Consider the following 6,042-nt stretch of genomic DNA (forward strand, 5'->3'; position numbering starts at 1 on the left):
CTGTCTCTGAAATACGAGACGATTCTAAATGAGTAAGGACTTATAAATTGTCAAAAAGATATGCGAATGAGCCTGAATTTTCTGAAAGAGACAAGGTTTTACATCTCGCCGAGGAAGATAGCTATCACACCATTATTAACCAAAATTTTGGCAACAACTCTACAATATGAACTAAACCACGCCATTATTAACCAAAATTTTGGCAACAACTCTATAATATGAACTAAACCAACGTAAAATATAATAGAATATATGCACTGCGTATGTAAAAAAAAATTTGGGGCCCATTTGTCCCCTCAAATGTAAAAAAAAATTTGGGGCCCATTTGTCCCCTCAAAATGCTCACTGCGACAAACAAAGTAAAATTCAGGCTTGTAGATCTAGATTTATTTATTTATTTATTTTTTGAAGGAAAAAGTAATTTGAAAAATAAAACATTATTGGACCCAATGGCCTATCCAATTTAGTAAAGATCTTGCCAAGCGTAGTATATTTGAGTCTTACACAACAAAAAAAACATATAGATTGTGCAGTATCTTGGAAAAAGAAAATTTTCACATTGATTAAATACGAAATTATAATCAATGTATATAGGTTTGTGATACTTCTTCTAGTAAGATTGCCGTTTAATGATAGATTTCAAATCTTAATATGGTAAGAAAGACCATTAAGAGATAAATTATTAGACCGAATGGCCTATCCAACTTAGTGAAGATCTTGTCGAGCCCCGTATATTGAGTCTTGCACAATGAGAAATATATAGATTGTGTAAAATCTTATTAGAGATTAATTTTACATCTATTAAGAATCAAAACTAGATCTAATCGACATATATTTGTTTTATCCTTTGTAATAAGGTTGACATTTAGCCCCTATTTGTCATCCTTTAACAAATAAATTATTCGTTACAGTAATATTCTCCACCACACATTCACACAATAAAATATTATACACACAAACCAATATTTTTTTTTTAAATTTCAACCTCACATTCTTGAAAAATTACTATTCAAAACTCTATATTTTCTACCAAAATGGGAGTCAAACAAGCTTTTAATGATAGAACCACAAGATTTTATGTGATATCAACTTTGAATGAACAATTCGATCCGAATAAAATTCAAACGAGCAAATAATTTCAACCATTAATAATTTCGAACAAGTTGTCTCTGCATAGCTTTCAATATTTTAGTAATAACTTTTTCCCAATATCCGATTAAAGTGATTCAAAGTACATTACAAAGCTAGCTCAAAGTGCTATAATTCTTCTAAGCAAAATATTTCCAATTCAAACATTTACTATTTCAAAAATGTGTCTCAAACTATGGTTGAAAATATGGAATATGCCATTCACTATTGAAAATTGATTTGTAAAGATCATTTGACAAATTTCATTCATTTTTGACTTCTTATTGTATCCAATTGATCTTAGCAATTTTTAGTTATTGATTTGAAGACCGTCACAGGTTTTGAGTATTTGTATTTTAGATCCCGAACTTTGAATTTCTCTATTTTCCTTTCCTTCTTTCAATTTTTCGTCCAAACATGAGTTTTTCCTAATAAAAGTAATAGATAATAAATTAGGCACTAATCCATTTAAAGAATAACAAAATATCATCATTACGACCCCGAATAAGTGTAAAAACCATACTTACCAAACCTCAAAACTTGAACATTTTCTTGTTTTCAAATAAAACTAAAACCTAATCATATAACAAACACACAAACATGCGAAAATATTTAGCTAGCTAACCCACCATTTTATCTCATAATTGAAATCATGGCACTAAATCTAAGCACAGCTTCAAAGTCATGATCTAGAAATCAAAATCTACTTTTCAATGCGAAGTCAACATGTATGTGAATAATTAAGAATAGCATCATGAATTCAAAAGTTGCTCCATTCTTCGATCCTTAATGGTCAAATATGTTCTTATCTTCACCAGTGAGATTCATACACCCCAAACTTATTCTTTTCGTTCTTTTCAAGTATGTGATCTATGCTAGAATTTTACATGATCTTCACCCCTCTAGTTTAGGTAATCTCACTAATTGCAGTTTAACATGTCAATAAACAAGTGTTCTTAATTAATTGTGATTAATTCAATGCTTAGAAATTAACTAGGCTAATAATCCCTTATCGAAAGTTAACTTTTCCCTAAATAAGTGTTTGTGACATAACCAAGGCATTTCACCGTCTTTTGTTTCATGCACTTGCTTTTTCTAATTTTTTATATTTTTCCTCAATTTCATTATTTGCAACACTTTTTTCCTTATTTGTAGCATTTTCTCTCTTAAGCTTTCTAAATGACTTATGTAACAAGATTTAGGTCGATGATTCCTAAATCAATTGACTTTAAGTTAACATGTGTTAGCACCCTTACAAATTTAATAACTCAAGTCATAAAGGTCACAAAATAAAATTTTCAAATAAAATATTTTTTATACATTGATTAGTGCAATGTACCTCATTAAACATCTAACCAACTAAACTGACATCTAACTTAAGATTTTTACCCAGTTTCATCTTACTGACCTTAGATAATTCACACAAGATTTTTAATTTTACACATGGAATCTCTATTTATCTCAACATCTTTCTACAACAGTGAGGTTTGTCCAAACTATTCTAAATTTGGTCTAAAGATGTAAAATATAGTGGTTTTGGATTTAGCATCTATGGTCAAAATTTTCAACCTATCCAAATATGAAACCAACTCATTTCTATACATGCTTAACTTAATTAATGTACTCAAATATATCAAATTTCACATGAAAAGAAAAGAAAGAAAATATTTCCCTTATATTGTTGTCTTTCGCCAAAATATCTTTACAAATGCCTTGAGGCAACTATAGTGAAACTATAGTAGCTTTTTCTTTTCCCAAAATCTAGTTTCCTGAAAAGAGATAAAAACATTAAATTAATTCTAGCTCCTAAATCACATAATGCTTAAGTTATCATTGTTACAAACAAATAGTAAAACTCCCAGGATCTTTCAATATCAATGGTAACATGTGTTGGAGAATTGTGTTGCACTCTTTAGTAAGCATAACCATCTCACTGTCCTTCAGATTCCTCTTTTTTGATAGAATATATTTCATGAACTTGACGTAGTTGGGCATTTAAGCTACAGTTTCAGCGAACGATATGCTAATGTGCAGCTTCTTAAATACATTCAAAAATTTCTGGAACGGTTTATCAAGCTTATGTTTCTGTAGTCTCTGTAGGAATGAGATTGGAGGCACACATGCTTTGACAGGAGCAATTGCCTTAACCTGTGGACTGTCTGATGTCTCGACCAGATTTTTCGTTGAGGTTATGTCAAACTTATCCACGTGATCTTTGCCTGTGGTTGGTGCATTTTCTGTGATAGTTGTTGGCCGCTTCACATGTATTTTTGGCAACTAAACTCTACTACAATAAGTGATGGCTTGGACCTGCTTCCTCGAATTTACCTCTGTATTACTAGGCAAAGTCCCATGAGTTCTGCCTAATAGTAATGTTGTTATCTGTCCCACCCGCTATTCCTAATTCTTAAGAGATGCCTGCTGAGTTTGAAAATGGTCTCAATCTTAATGATGTACTAAGATAGCAAATATTCAAATAATGGCTTTCTTTCTTGCTGATTTTGCTGCTGTTGGAACCCTAGTGATCTGTTTTGATTGTTCTCTGATTATTAGATCATGAAAAGTTTGAATGGTTCCTTCACCTTAGATCATAAGTGTTGGAGTAGGGATTATAATTGATGTCTCTAGAAGTTCTGCGTGTAGCTTGCCTCCTCAAGCTGATTAACATGTGTAGACTTTAATGGACAGCTTGCTGTGTTGTGATCTGTCCCACAACTTATGCAAACAAGTGGCGCTTGATGTATCATGTTAATGGACAAAGATAGATATCTATCTTCAGTCTAAGAACTTCCATTTGTGCAACTAATGATGTCATTACATCCACATTGTACACCCTTGTTGTTTTTCTTAGAGTTTTCCTTTCCGATGGCCATATTATCTGATTTTTCTCTATTCTCTCATACAGCTCATGAGCATTATCTATGTCTAGCTTCATCAGTGATCCTTCCGTTGAAGCATCTATCATATTCTTGTACTCCTAGTATATCTGTAGTAGAAGAGATACTGGTGAGCCTGCTTAGAAATGTCCAAACTTGGGCACTTCCTAAACAAATTTCGAAACCTCTCACATGCTTTTGGATAAGTCTCGAGATCTTTTTGCCTGAAAGTCTGTATTCCGTTCTTGACTTGGTAAACTCGAGAAGGTGGGAAAACATCATGATGAATTTTTAAACCATGTCATTTCATGACTTCATGCTCGCTAGAAATAAAGAGCGGATCTATTTTCTTACGGTATCGTTCAAAATGTGAGGAAACAATTGCATTTGAAATGTTTCTGATGACAACCTTCGTGGCTGATAACCTCACACAACATCAAAAAAACTAAGATATGTTCGTGAGGTTTTCTGTAGCTTTCCCAAAAAACTTAATATCTTGGTGATTTTGAAATAGATTGATGATATCAAGCCTGATGTGGAAGTTAGCTTCCTAAAGGAAGGATAAACAATGGTAGACTACATTGGTGTTGGAATGGGATTTACATAATCCCTAACTAGAACAAGAGCTTCTTCGATGATGCCTCATAGTTGATTTACCAGCAGTATCTGATTAAGAACTTGTACTTAATTCTGTAGCCGATTCTTATTGTCGGTCATTCTCCTTGCTTGACATTGCACTTTTCTGAGATTTCTAAATGTCATTTCGATTTCATGATATATCAGAACTAGACCAAGATTGTCAGGATTTTGCATACACCAAATTCGCTTGAAAATAGTCTAGACACGAGAGAATTAAGCAATTCAATAATAGGTTAAAAACAACAAAAATAAAATGAAAAAGAATCTAAAATATCTAATTACTAAAATTTACACCGTTATTCCTCGACAATTGTGCCAAAAACTTGTTCGTAGAAATCCTACAAGTGTATGAGTCCGTTGTACAAGTAATGATCGTAATGAAAAAGTTATCAACCCATATGGAATAAAGTTCAATTCTAGTGTATTTGATATATACAAATTCATAATTGCAACAAATTAAAGATGATTGGCTTGCATCTAATTTCGTTTTATAACTATGAAAGCAAAAAATAAAAAAAAAAGTTTCAAATCAAATGTGGGTTAACATATTGGATTTTCAACTCTACTAATTAACTCTAATTTCAATCATCAACTGTGATAATTAATTTAATTTATGTAATTGTGACGATCGATAATTCCACTTTTCTTTTCTGTTCTTTTTCAAGATAAAATAAATCTATGTTTACCACAAAAATGACCCTATTTCTAGTTCGAATTATGCAATGAATTTAGGATTATCACACACGATTACACATACCATAAATATTATTCCTAATATTTATTGTTTTCGTGTTCCATAAACAATGTTCTACCTACTTTGAATTTTCCAACACTACGAATAAACAATTTATTACCCTAGTGGTGCGCAAACATTAAAATATTGTAATTAGGCATATTTACGGAATCACAAAAGCAAGAATTAGACTAAAAACACAAATTCTCGAATTAAAAACTAAAAATCAAAGAGTTTTGTTATCCATCCAACACAAAGAATTTTAGTTTAAGATTCATGTCCAAATTGCCTTTAAAATGAGTTTCAATCAAATAAGGAAAATTGCCTTTTGCACGTGCATGATTTTGTCTATACACAATCTTTAGTATTTTGGTCATAATTTTCTCTTCTAATATCCGATTGAGGTTATTCGAATTGCATTACAAAACTAACTCAAAGGGCTACAATTATTCTAACAATAAAATATTTCCAATTCAAACGTTTACTATTCCAAAAATAAATATCAAACTTTGATTAAAATTTTGAAATTTGCCTTTTGATGTTGAAAATTGATTTGTCAAGGTCCTTTGATTATATTTCATTCTTTTTTGACTTCTTGTTGCACCCAATTGATCTTAGCAATATCCAATTATCAATTTGAAATCCATCACATTTTTTAAGTATTTG

This window comes from Olea europaea, unplaced genomic scaffold (assembly GCF_002742605.1).
Source record: "Olea europaea var. sylvestris unplaced genomic scaffold, O_europaea_v1 scaffold709, whole genome shotgun sequence".
In the NCBI taxonomy this organism is placed as follows: Eukaryota; Viridiplantae; Streptophyta; class Magnoliopsida; order Lamiales; family Oleaceae; genus Olea; species Olea europaea.